Source organism: Lycium barbarum, chromosome 2 (genome assembly GCF_019175385.1).
Source record: "Lycium barbarum isolate Lr01 chromosome 2, ASM1917538v2, whole genome shotgun sequence".
NCBI classification, from domain to species: Eukaryota; Viridiplantae; Streptophyta; class Magnoliopsida; order Solanales; family Solanaceae; genus Lycium; species Lycium barbarum.
In genome coordinates, this window is record NC_083338.1 from 59,042,104 (window position 1) to 59,056,391 (window position 14,288).

At 35.8% G+C, this 14,288-nt stretch overlaps 1 pseudogene; it reads left to right on the forward strand.

Moving 5' to 3' along the window:
- Window positions 1-200: 200 nt before the first annotated feature.
- Window positions 201-6,840, forward strand: LOC132626558 (F-box/FBD/LRR-repeat protein At1g13570-like; annotated as a pseudogene).
- The last annotated feature ends 7,448 nt before the right edge of the window (window positions 6,841-14,288 follow it).

Consider the following 14,288-nt stretch of genomic DNA (forward strand, 5'->3'; position numbering starts at 1 on the left):
TATGAATAATTTATAGTCACATAAATTTTTAAGACTTATTTTGAACCACAAGTTTCAAAAGTCTTCTCTCTTTATTAAATATCGTGCTCAGTCAAATGAATTCATATAAATTCATATAATTTAATAACTTGTACTCCAACCAGACATCAGAACTATTTCTTGATTAATATTTATTTTGATATTCACCGCACATCGCACGGTACAAATACTAGTTACTAGGGTCACTTAATGAAAGATGAAATGAAACCCAATTGTTAAAAGGCCGAAGCCCATGCCTAGATTAGATCAAATATGTACTTGAAAATTAGTACTAAATAGAGTTGAAGCATTTTAGGGCGTAAGGTGTTTGACAAAATTCCAAAGAGAAAATCCAGATTCTGATCATCATCAGCAATCTTCTTGCTTGGTAAGCTTTAAATCTTCTTCCATTATATCAATTTGTTTCTTTTACTTTGTTTATCATTTCTTTCCCTTTTGGATGAACTGAACTTCAATAAGTGTATCTATCTATCTATTCTCTGTTGGTTTCCTTTTGGGTATGTTTATGTGTTCGTTAAGTCAATAAAAGTTATTCTCCCATCCCAATTTATGTGGCACCATTTGACTAGGCACAAAATTTAAGAAAGAAAGAACATTTTAGAAATTTGTGGTTCAAAACAAGTCTAAGATATTTGTGTGGTTGAAAATTTCTCATAAAGTTAAATTGTTTCAAGATGACATTCTTTTTGGGGCAAGCTAAAAAAAAAAAAAGTGTTGCTACATAAATTAGGACAGAGGGAGAACTTCCTTTCGGTAGTTTTCGTAAAGCATAAGAACCTATTTACGCTTGTCCCAAAAACGGGGTTGGGAGGTAGCAGGTTATTGGTGGGTTAGTGCAAGGTGGCTTGGACCCTAAGGTCGAGTTACTATCTCTTTTTTAGCTTTAACTTGTACTCACATGACTCACTCGACCGGAAGAGTGCTTGAACATAACTAAGATTCTCCAATTCATAGTCCGGCTAATGAGGATAACTCCTATCTATGGGGTGGGAGGACTCCCCCGTCTATGGCATATGCCAATTGGTCTTATTCTGATGAGTTGCATTTCATTTTCCTTTTGTTAGTTTATCAGTCAGGGCCAAATCCTTCTCCTTAAAAATTCCTGATTTTCTTTCCACGGCGAGTGAAGTTTTTGTGCTTGTTGAGTGAGTAAGGCCCGATCGAGCTAATGTGCTTGGTCGGTCTTTCACCATCTGCTTTTCCTCGAGTTTTCACCCCAACCTAGGTTAGGAGGTCGTTAACCGTAGCTTGCTGCTGGAAAAGTTGCTAGGCTAGCGGCCTGTTAGATCTGAGGTAGTACTAATTAATGCTTGAATTGGTCCTATTAGAAATAAGACTACTCTTGGGTACGAAAGAAGGATATTCCGAGCCTGGGCACATCCCTTTGATAGCTTTGTTTAACCTCCTTTAATATGTCAACCCACTAGCAACATCCGACTTTTTCAATATTGTCAGTAATGGTTGGGATAATCTTCCATATATCAGAGGATATGCTTGTTGGAAGTAATATTTAGGCAGTTCTTTATTAATGGGAGATGCCAGTCTTCTCTTGGAAGTTCTGTATTAGCGGGAAATGCCAGAAACTAACAGGGTCATGTAGTGGGAAATGTTGGAAAATAATAGAACACAACCAAGACAATAGTAGAAATCGAAAATTTGATAATATTAAGTGAAAGTGGCGGTCTAAGAATTGAAATGAGGTTGACTTTTTGGAACAATTTGAACATTCTTTATATAGGGTCGGAGTCACTCTTTTGGTAATCAAATAAGTTGATAAACATAAAAAAGTGAAAGTAGACAGGAACCTAAAATAAAAATGCATGATTATTAATTTGAGACAGTGTGTGTCAACTGGTCAAGCTTTTTTTGCTTTTACCACTTAAAATGATGAGTTTTTCACTTGTTTATTGGAGTGAGACAATTATTTCATATATTTTATATAGAAAACCTCGATGGTTTGATTGAAATGGACAGAAAGTGATATTTATGTAAGGAATAGCCTGATGTTTTTAGTCTCTTTTTAGTGCACCCATGAAGTCTTTATTTGTACAGAAGATTGAATCTCTTCCGTAGAGAACCATAATTGGTTGTAGGCTTACTTCTTTTGGCATACCACTTATTTACGTTTTTTTCTTTTGAAATGGTAAGTATTATTGATATAGTACAAAGATTGTGCCGGAGTACATCCTCCAAAAATCCAATCAACCAAAAGAGGAAAACCTCGACGTATCTATGTAAGCTTTCTATGCACTGTAACAAGGTTTCCACATCATTTACGAAATCCATACTACACCAACTGGACAGCAAAACAATACAATCAGATCTGATCTTCATTATATTGCTGACTTGTCCTTCAAAACATCTTCTATTCCTTTAGTTGCATTGACACCTCCAAATGCATGTTGGTATTGTATTCCATCTAATCTTCAAAAAACTTTTCACCCCTTTCCCGCTCCAGCAACTTAGCAAGTCCGAAGTTGATCTTGGTATTACCCAGCTCATGCTCAGAATACTGTAGAATCTCTGCCACACTAATAGGTGGTTGATAGTCTTTATGCATCCATCACACCTATAATATTTGTTGCAGAATCGGTAACCATCCCTTTTGCAAATTATCTTGGGTAAGACATGCTCCTTGGGGCCTTTGATTTCCATCTCTGTTTTGGGGGGTTTGAACAGTTGGTTCCTGGTTTGCTCTATGTAACAAGATATCGTAGCAATCTGTCCATTCATTTCCCTTCCATATAAGTCTGTCTGCACTGCTATTGAGACCCTGGAAATTGGATACGCTCTAACTACCAGGCATTCTGATTTCTCCTAAAATATTCCGTGAGTTATGCACCCAATGGTGTGGCCTGGTGGTCAATGAAGTAGTAGGAGAACCATGAGGTCTCAGGTTCAAATTGCAGTGGAGACAAAAACGCTAGGTGATTTCTTCCCATCTGTCTAAGCCTTGGTGGACAGAGTTACCTGGCACTTGTTGCTAGGTAGCGGGTATCCCGTGGAATTAGTCGAGGTGTGTGCAAGCTGGTCCGGACATCACGGTTATCAAAAAAATTCCGTGAGTTGTTGTTTCTATTCTGAGCTGCAGTACTATCCATGCCCTGTGCAAGCTGAAAAATTGAGGGGATTTGGTCCCTTAAAGGGTAATGACAAGTTAGTTGTCGTGCCAAAAGCATAGCTTTCTAACATCACCAGCCCTACTCTGTGTTAAAAGAATAAAGGCCAAATTTCTCTGATGTTACTAAGTAAAGAACTGCTCCCCTTACGCTGTTCATTTTGTTTCACAAACTTTGCTACAATGAGATTTCTCTATAAGGCCTCCTCCTCGATAGTCAATCTCCAAAACCATTTCATCAGAAGGCTTTTATTATGTCTTCTTAATTTTCTGACACCCAGACCTTTCTCTTCCTTCCTTTCAATGACTGTGCTCTATTTCACTAAACTGAAAATCTTTTTTCCGTGTTGCCTTGCCATTGAAACTCTCCTCACTTTATCAATCCCTTTTTCCACCTTGTAGGGCATGTGGGGAATGAACACTGTTATTGAAATGGAGCTAATATTTTTTTCAAAAAAATAAATAAAATCTCATGGGTCTTTGTTTTCTTGAGAATTAATGTTTATTATTTTAATTCATTTTAAATTTATATAGTTATCGAAACTCGAGATGAATTTAAGAGTCTTTTAAGGAGTCACAAGACAAAAATACTTGCAGAAGAATTGAGAACTACAAATAGTATCCACCTGAGAATGACGGGGCACAAGAGTTAAGCACACGTAATGGCATTTGGCAACAATCAGAAGAAAAGGTGACTCCACCTTTTTAGATCTTCCGTCATCAAGAATCTTAAGTCTTGGTAAGCTTAAAATTTGTTTCAGGATCATTATTTTTGTTTTAAAATTGTTTCTTTCCTTTTTGGACGAATTAAAGTCTGTTAGGCATGTTCTATCTTCTTATTTGTACCCATTTTAGATGTTGGTTTCCTTGGTATGTGCTTAGGTTCACTAATTGTGGTTGCTTCTTTCTGCAACTCTTGGTTCAATTATCATGTTCAACTAAACATTCCTTTCTCCAACACTCTACTAGTTCACTCTACGCTTTTCCCCCCAAATCCTCTCCATTGTAAGTGATGAACGAACCCTAGATTGAGATTGAAGACTTGAAAGAGTCCAAATAGTGCCCTGCAGCTGAAGCACTCATTAAAGGTATTTGAAATTTACTACCATAATCAAAAAAATTAAAATCATTATTTTCCCTTTTGGGGTTAGTGTTATGCTGCGCTTATATAGTTTCTTTAGAGTTTGCAAATTATAATACTAGTAAAGCTACTGATTTGATGTTTAAATCTAGCAACAAAACAGCTGCTTATGCTTAATTTATTACTTAAAATGAGCACATTTTATGAGTTGATAATCTTAGAAAAGCAAACTGGAACCGCTTAAAAACATCCATTGTTTTTCTTTGTGGGTTGAGTTCTGTAGAACAGTTTGGGGATTATCTAATTCATATGGTCAATTGCGTCATTTTGATCCTCGATAGTTTCTTGAGTGTGATTTGAATTGTGTTTTTTTGTATGATGTGTTAAAACGATTAGTTTCACTTATTCACTTCTTTAAATATCGATCCACTTGGTATTTCAAGTCAAGTAAAATATCCGTATAACATAGATATTAATAGGAGATACTTGATTTAAGTTACAATGCACCTTTATTTCTTATGTTGATTTCACAATGCAAATAGACGTTCTGTCCAGATAGTTTGGGGATTCCATGCTTCATATTATTATTAATTTTCTGCAGGTTCTTGGTGATTATTGTTATAAGTGCTCCTTCTGTTCTGGTGTTGAGTTGACAATGTGAATTGCAGTTTCGTCCAGATAGTTTTGAGGTTATTTCGGTATTGTCCATATTGTTTGGAGATTCCTTACCTCATACTGTTGCTTATTTTCTACAGGTTTTTGGTGATTTATGATGCCTCCTAAGAGAAGAAAGCATTGTCGAAGTTTACCTCATGACGTCCTTAGCAACCTTCCTGATAATGTAATCGATGTCATTTTGATGCATTTGCCTTGTAACGATGCTGTGAGGACAAGCGTCTTATCAAAGAAATGGAGGTATCACTGGTGTAGACTTACAGAGTTGACGCTTGATTATAAACTTTCGGAAACAAAAAAAATTTACTAAACCGTACAGTTAAATTTACAAAGATTATCTACCAGCTTTTGACCCTTCATGAAGGACCCATTACTAAGTTTACCCTCAATGTGGTTCATCTAGAAAGTTGTCCTGAGATTGACAACTTCATATGTTTCCTCTCGAGGAATGACATTCAACATCTTGTTCTTCACCTTCCATTTAGAAAGATTTACAAATTGTCTTCTTCACTTTTCACATTTTCGCAGCAGAGGCATCTAAATCTTCATTATTGCTTAATACATGCTCCATCAGCCTTTCAAGGATTTGATAAGTTAATTAGCCTGGAACTATGTGAAGTCACAATTTCTTCTGAATTGCTGGAAAGCTTAATATCTCATTGCCCATTGCTTGAGCAATTAGTGCTGGATATCGCAGAAAAGTCAGACAAAATTGAAATTAATGCCCCCATGCTGAGATTGTTCGATTTCACAGGAAATATAAGTTCTATCTGCCTCAAGAATGTCCCTCGTTTGGTAAAAGTATATCTGCTAGGTGACTATATTAAGGCAGAGGATCTTGATTTTACAAAGGTTTTCGAGTCTTGTTCTGCTCTCGAGCATCTCGTCTTTGACTTCTTTAATTGTGGGGTAAATGTTGCTTCATGACTTCATTGTTATGCACTTTAGCGGAAGGAATTTCTTTTGGGCTGACTTAATCTTGAATTATTGTAATTGTTTCCTAGTTCTGTGCTGGAGAAGGATATGAAGCACCAACAAGGCTTCCCTTTAATCTTGACAGTAAATGGCAGCCCGGTGCACTAAGCTCCCGCTATGCACGGGGTCTGGGGAAGGGCCGGACCACAAGGGTCTATTGTACGCAGCCTTACCTTGCATTTCTGCAAGAGGCTGTTTCCACGGCAAGAGGTCACATGACAACAACTTTACCAGTTACGCCAAGGCTCCCCTTTAATCTTGACAGTGTCAAACTATTTTACCTACCTAATATTATGCTGGTGGAATCACATAAGCTCTCATTTGCTCTTTGTTGATAAGAAGCTTCCCATATTTAGAATATCTCGAAATACAGGTTCGTAGTGTGGTTATTTTTCGTACTTCTTGGATCCTCAATAATCTGAGAGTTGACTTCTTGTTATCTTTCTTAGGTTAACAATGAAGTTGATAGTGACAATGAAGATGATAATGGTACTGAAGAACCCCTTGAACTCAAGCGTTTGTCAGACGTGACATTTAACCACCTCAGGGAAGTTAAGCTAGAACTCTTTATCGGAACGACGTCTGAAATGTAGCTTATGAAGCTTTTGTTAGCCAATTCCCTAGTGTTGGAGAGAATGCTAACTGATCGACAGTTTCTAGATCATGAACATCTTGACACAAGATTATAAATATTCGCTGAGGTATCAAATTTTTCGCGTGCATCAACTAAAGCAGAAATAATGTACATAGATTTAAGCAGATCACGATCTTTGCTTAGAAGTTAAAATTGAAAAGAGAGAAGCAAAGGTTGATATAGTATTATAACACACTTTTGCCTTGCCTTTATGTCTGTTTAGGAACATGAGCATTGCTGGATGGATGTTTTGATTAGTTTGTTGTGTAATGACATTGTCAGTACATGTTTTAAGGATGTTTACATTTACTGTCTGCTCATGAGTGAGTTATCAACTAGTTTTTTTTTTTTTTCCAGTTTTGGAGGGACTGAGAAAGTGACTCAGTTTCAAAATTTACTTATTAACGACTTAACCAAACAAAAGAAGATACACCCTTTTGTAGGAAAAAACACATCCACGCCGCGTCTTTTACATCAAACTAGTCTCAGTGTACGCGCTTTGCGCGCGTACCTCATTTGATAACAGACAGAAAAAACACCGAGTTTAGCTACGAACTTTGTCGTAAAAAATGCTAAATTGCTAGCAGCTGATTTTTTTTATAGTTCATTACTATATTTTAAAGTAATTAGAGAAAGAACTAAAAACATAAATAATTTAAAGCAAACAATAACAATTGACTTTTAAAAATATCGAAATACAATTCAACATATATTATCTTATGATATCTGTTCAAACAAATCAAGATTGTGGGAGAAAATCCTCATTGTCTTTCATCTCCCCAATTTTCAAGATAGTTTTGCTGCATCCTACAAAAAGAAAAAAAAAATAAAGAGGGGCAAAAACCAAATCTTAATTTATTTTAATTCCTAAATAGTAGGACTTCCTACCTAGATCAAATTAGGAATTTCTTAATTTAATTTCAAAGTTCAAATATTAGGAAAATAGTAAATGACAATTTTGTTTAAGAGTCTGTTAATGATGGGTAAAAAGTTCAATCAATATTTCTAAAGTCCTTCGTGCTTTTAATATAGTATAGATTAATAGACGCATTAGAATGAGGATAAGTTTTTAGCCTCATGAATCGTTTAATTTCCGAGCTTCTGAAAGTTTCAAATATTACAATTTCTAAAATATCTTTTATTTTAGGGTGTGAATACTTTAATTTTTTTGTGTACACATAACAATTTCATATACACAAGACGACTAACTACCACTAGAATAGAAAAGTTAGCATATCTCTATGTAACCAAGACCTTATACAATATTTTATCTTGAATTGGGTCGTGAGTTCGAGTCGCCAAAAGAGCAATAGCTCCAACAAAGGGGGATCAGAGGGGAATCCAAGGAAAGGGAAATTAAAAAAGGGTTGTCAAATAAAAGATCACAATTCACAGACGATGCAAGAAAATAAGGAAATGCATCAAGATTCTTTGTTATAACCATTGGTATTTGGTATCTACTGGTCCAACTACTCATAATTGGTAAATACTTACCCGCATTCAATATTTACATCAAATTTGTAAATTTTCTATGATTAAGTGATTAAATGAAGTAAAAGCATGCATTAAGTAACTATGATTAAGTGATAGAACTCTAAGTACAAACACATGTCATGTTTTAATTGGTTTGATGTAAATTGATAAGTTTTGCCATCATGATTCGAATCACGTAGAGTTAGCTCATTAAAGTGGCGAACTTTCCCTACCAAAGGACAAAGAGAAATTGGGACACAATAAACCTCCACCACCTAACTCGTGGGACGGGACCGACCTTCTTTTTTGTTTGTAATTGGACTTGCCCGAAAGAAAGAAAGCTTGGCGTGAGAACTCTCTAGATAAGAGAGATCCAAATAAGAGGTTGTTGCATGTGTGTAGGTAAGGATCTCATGTGGTGTGAGACAAAAAAAAATCTATTTTAAAAAATAAAAAGACGAAGATATTTTGCTAAGAATTTTGGTGTTTCTATAATAGTATAGATAAAACAAGTTAGAGAGGTTAGGGATAAACGTGAAAGATTTTCCATTTGTTTGTATTTAAGGGGAAAAGGTAAGAATATATCCCTTAGACTATATGATTTAGAGCAAATATACACCAGTTAAAAAAATGATCTATTTATACGCCTGTTATTGCACAAATGGCTCAATAATGCCCTTTTTGGCTAACGAAAGCGAAATAGCTAATTTTCAATTTTTAATTATTTTCGCTAAAAAAAAAAAAGACACATGGATTTAATTAAATCCCCCCTCTAGTTAAATCCTTCTCACAAGTCCATGAATATTTTTACACACTCCAAACTAGGGGTGTCAATGGTTTTCAAAAAACCGACTTAACCGATCGAACCGTATCGTACTGAACCGTACTGTACCGAACTAATTTTTAGGTTTTCTAATAAATTCGACGATGTTTATAAAAATTTATAACCGTACCGAATAATTAGGTTAGTATTATTTTTAAATATAACAAAATATTAAAATTTTCGCCTTGGGTTCGGGATGATGAAAACGACTACAAGCCGACAATATAATTAACACATAAAGTTTCAACTCTGAAACTTATTATACTACTCTTATTGAAATTAAATTAGTTCTAGCGTCTCGAGTAATAACTAGCTTGTAAGCTACAAGGTATCCCAACGATCTGGGATAGAAAGCTACAAATTATTAGATATTTTTTCTCTCATATGATTTTAAATTTCTCTTATTGGATACTTAATCTAAGCAGATTCAATTCTTGAGTCCTATTTTGATTGATTTTTGCCCCCTCGTGTGATATAAATTATACTATTTGTCTTTGCTTAACATTATTTTACACTATAGTAAAATATTGGGATCAATTTTAATTCTTGTCGTCTTTCATGTTTTCTTGATTCATCACCTTTTAAAAGTAAATATCTAGAGAGTTTGTGCCAAAGTCCTATAGAAGTATGCATGATATCGTGTCTTTAACTTTTACTAGTGACTATGACATGATTTTTTTTTTCAAAAAAATCCGAAAATTAACCGAACCGTATCGATACTGAAGAGAAACCGAGATGATGAGACTGTTTCGAAAAGTCTAATTTTGGTTCCGCAAAATGAAATAATCAAAAAATTAATATGGTATAAATTTTATAATATAACCACCTGAACGGCTAAACAGTACCATTGACACTCCTACTCCAAACTCCACCTTATATTTTAATTAACCCATCCATTCTTCCCCCCACCACCACCCCACCCGCACAAAAAAACCCCTTATTTTATATATATAAAAAATAATCGTTAGGAAAGACACCAATCAGAACATAAGGGTTCAATTTCTTTATTAAAATAGTACACGGGTATATTTAAACTTTTCCTATATATTTAATAGAGGATAAACTCAGTTTTGTTTTTTTTCTTTTTTCACTCCCATAATTTTATTCAAAATGAGCTCTTAATTCCATTATCCTTTCTTCTTCTTTTTTCCGGTCAAGCCATTCACCCGGTCTTTCACCTCCCGTGTTGGGGAGGGGGGGGGGGGGGAAGGGGGGGGGGGTTTGGCATGAATCCCTACCATATTTATTTTGGACAAAAGAGACGTTACAAGTGGGAGGGAGACTCAAAGCCAATATCTCCATAACAGATGAAACTTGATACATTGTAAAGATAAATCTCAAGGACCAACTAGATGCAATGATCAAGAATGAAATTTGGGAGACTCTCCCTTTACAAGAGATGATGAACATGTCATTCTGAGTAATTCTTAGAATGAAAAGCTCGTCCTTGTGCCTGAAAATACCAGGTTGAGCAAGACATAATTCATGATTGGAATGATATTGATGAGCAACTTGATGACCATATTAGCTAGCTAGGTCCACACGAGAAGGCTATAAGCCAAAAAAGGACCAAGTCATTATGAAAACGGGAACTGGTTCCTCTTTGTCCTGTACATAGTTAGCAGCAGCGTGATTAGCCAGAGCATCAAACCAGTATTAGCTTTCCTATAACAATGCATGATGCTATATTTTCCTTTACACATTTCCTGCTTGATGTTGATAATCAGAATATAAGGGTTCAAAAATTTATTTTTCTGTATTTTTTATGTTATAAACGAAAACAAAATACTTGTTAATTTTAAAATCTCAATTGATTTTCATATTTTACTAATTAAAAATTGAAGTGACTAATAAATTCATAACTAGTTGTACGGTACCGATAAAGAATTAAAATATAGGGAACATATGCATTTAAAAATAATTGAAATTTTAAATATTTCAAGTTTGACGTAAGAATTCTACAATTGTAGGTTGTTTTGTAAATTTAGTCTCTTAACGATAATATAACGTTTGAATTGACGAAGATTTTTGTCCAAAATTTCAACAAAAAGAAATTCAATAGCTTTCACTTGATGATTACCATAAATATTTTAATATTTTATTTTTATACATATTATATTTCTTACAAAATATTATTAGAGTGAAATACCGTTGTAACGATCGATAATTATAGAAAAGTTTGACTGTATAAGTTACAATAATTAGCAATTTAAAAAATTTATCAGCCATACTAATAAAACACCTTAAAGATTTTCTTCTTTGATTGTCAAAAATGAAAAAGTGTCACATAAATCTACATCTATATATAATATAAAGCTAGACATAGATAAGGTGATGTGACACCTCTCTATGATCATCATTCCTATATATCTTTCTTCTCATTTTTCACTTATTTTTCTATTTAACATATCTATTTAATTTCCTCTTTCCCAACATAAATAATACAATCCTTAACAATTGAACTAATGAAACATACGGTTACAACCATTTAGTTGACATAGTGGCCATTACAGTTACAAGAATTGAATTGAAATAATGGGTCATTATGATGCAAACATGCCTTTTCGGATGCATATAACATTAAGCTGCAAATGTCTTTTCTTATTCCAAATTTAAGTTAAAGTTCTAACTTCCCCACATCTTTTAAGCAAGAAGGTTTATGAAGGCTGCAAGTCCATAATCATCCCATTTCTCATCTAATTCATTTTATGTCGTTTGACACAATGATTTTACTTTCTTCTTGATCAGTTTTGATGTACTAAAAGCTTTTATTTTATTTTCTAAAATATAGGTGACTGAACTTTCTCCAAAGGAGGACAAGAGCGTGACCGGTTGTTTTGGAAAAAGTGAAAGAATTATTTTCCGTAGTTTCCTTTCATTCCTTCAATTGGTTAATATACAAAATATTCTAACCTAAAATAGGAGATTACAAAATATACAAAATATTCTAACATAAAATAGGAGATTACAAAATATTCTATCTAATATTTACATTATCACACCCCCGCAGTTGAAACGGGAGGTTTACGAACGCTTAGACTGTCTCGAAAATCTTCAAAAAGGACCTGAGGAAGACCTTTAGTGAAAATATCTGCAATCTGATATCGGGACGGGACATGAAGAACATGAACCTGTCCCCGCGCAACCTTCTCACGCACAAAATGAATGTCCATCTCAATATGTTTGGTGCGTTGATGTTGCACCGGATTTCCTGACAAATATATGGCACTCACATTGTCACAATATACCAACGTAGCCTTGCAAACCGGACAATGTAGTTCCAATAAAAGATTGCGAATCCAGCAAGACTCAGAAACAACATTAGCAACACCTTTATACTCCGCTTCAGCGCTAGACCGAGAAAGAGTAGGTTGTCGCTTTGACGACCAAGAAATCAAGTTGTCTCCCAAAAATACACAATACCCCAACGTAGAACGACGAGTGTCCGGACATCCACCCCAATCTGCATCTGTGTATGAGACAAGGTCGGTGACTGAGGAGGGGTAGAGATGCAATCCATGGTCAAGAGTGCCTTGAATGTAACGCAAAATTCGCTTAAGAGCATGCATATGATCGTCCCTCGGATCATGCATATGTAAGCACACCTGTTGTACAGCATATGAAATATCGGGTCTCGTGAAAGTGAGATACTGAAGAGCACCTGCGAGACTACGATAATGAGTGGGATCCTCATAAGGAGCACTCGAAGTAGCACTGATCTTCGGTTTTGTGTCAACCGGAGTGAGAGAGGGCTTGCAAGAAGACATACCAGTGCGATCAATGATTTCCTCGGCATACTTTCGTTGAGAGAGGAACATCCCACCCTTGTGACGGGTCACAGAAATGCCAAGAAAATAATTCAAAGGACCTAAATCCTTCATAGCAAATTCGAAACCAAGACGATCCATAATGGAACGACGGAGAGTGTCTGAGGATGCAGTGAGAATAATATCATCAACATATAGTAAAATGTATGCCATGTCAGTCCCCATATGGTAGATGAACAAAGAATTATCATACCTGTTATTTGAGAAACCAATGGAATACACAAAATCTGCAAATCGTTTATACCAAGCATGTGGAGCCTGCTTAAGTCCATAGAGAGACATACGCAATAGGCAAACATAATCAGGATGTGTGTGATCCCGAAAACCCATAGGTTGATGCATATACACAGTTTCCTTGAGCTCACTGTGAAGAAAAACATTCTTCACATCCAGTTGATGTATAGGCCAATGCTTTGACAAAGAGAGACTAAGAATAGTGCGGATAGTCGCCGGTTTCACCACCGGACTGAACGTCTCACCACAATCTATGCCAACCTGCTGAGTTTTGCCATCACCTACAAGTCGGGCTTTATGCCTCTCAAAATCACTATTAGACTTTTCTTTATGAGTGAAAATCCACATAGAACGAATAACATTAACATTAGGTGGACAGGGGACCAAATCCCACGTCTTATTCGTAACAAGAGCATCAAATTCATCATCCATAGCCATTTTTCAATTCGGGTCACGAAGAGCGGCCAATGGGTTACGAGGTAGAGGAGATTTCGTAACCGTGGTGTATAAGTTAAACTGACGTTTAGGCTTGAAAATACCCTGTTGGCTGCGTGTGACCATGGTGGGTCATGGAGTGGGGATATGCGGCTGGACATTTGCATGTGGAAGGGGGCTGGTGGTTGGGCTAGGGGCCTGGTGGGCCGTTTGTGAGGCAGCCTGCACGATAAGCGGTGCATCAATAGGAGTGGCGGACAATGGAGAGATAAGGGGGGAAGCCGACTGGGCCTGTTGCAACGTTGGGCCAGCAGCGGTAATGGGAGATAATGGAGCAGGGCTGCTCGGCTGGACCAAGGGCGGTGGAGGTGGAGCTCCGAATTTTTTGATGTAATGAAAAACATAAGGTGAGATTCTTTCATCCAAAAAATCGTAAGTATGGGATTGAGGGGTAGGAAATTTAGCAAAAGGAAACTAAGTCTCATAAAAAAGCATCAACCATCTTATGGTTGGTTTAAAAATTGTCAAAGGAACCAAACAGTTAAAGCTTGATCCTACCATCTATGATGCCTTGATTGAAGAAAAGTCCAGTGTTTGTGACATACTGGCCAATAGAGGTAATATTTCCCTTCGATAAGAATGATTATGAATTTTTTTCCTTCGTAGAATCAAAATGTTACATCTAAGTTGCACCAATTCTTTATGGTATATTTTTATTTACTCTAAGTTGCACAAATTCTTTATGATATCTTTTTATTTACTCTAAGTTGCACAAATTCTTTATGATATCTTTTTATTTACTCATTCTCTGGCGCATGTTCTAAGAAGACATTTGTGAGGGAAATGCACATTATTCATATTTTAATGTGGCACAATCTATGCTTAGAATGCTTTAAGTGAAAATGCCCGAGAAGATCAGTACAACGCCCAATGGTGGTAATATTACGCTGACTGTTTCTAATATTGGTGGTGAG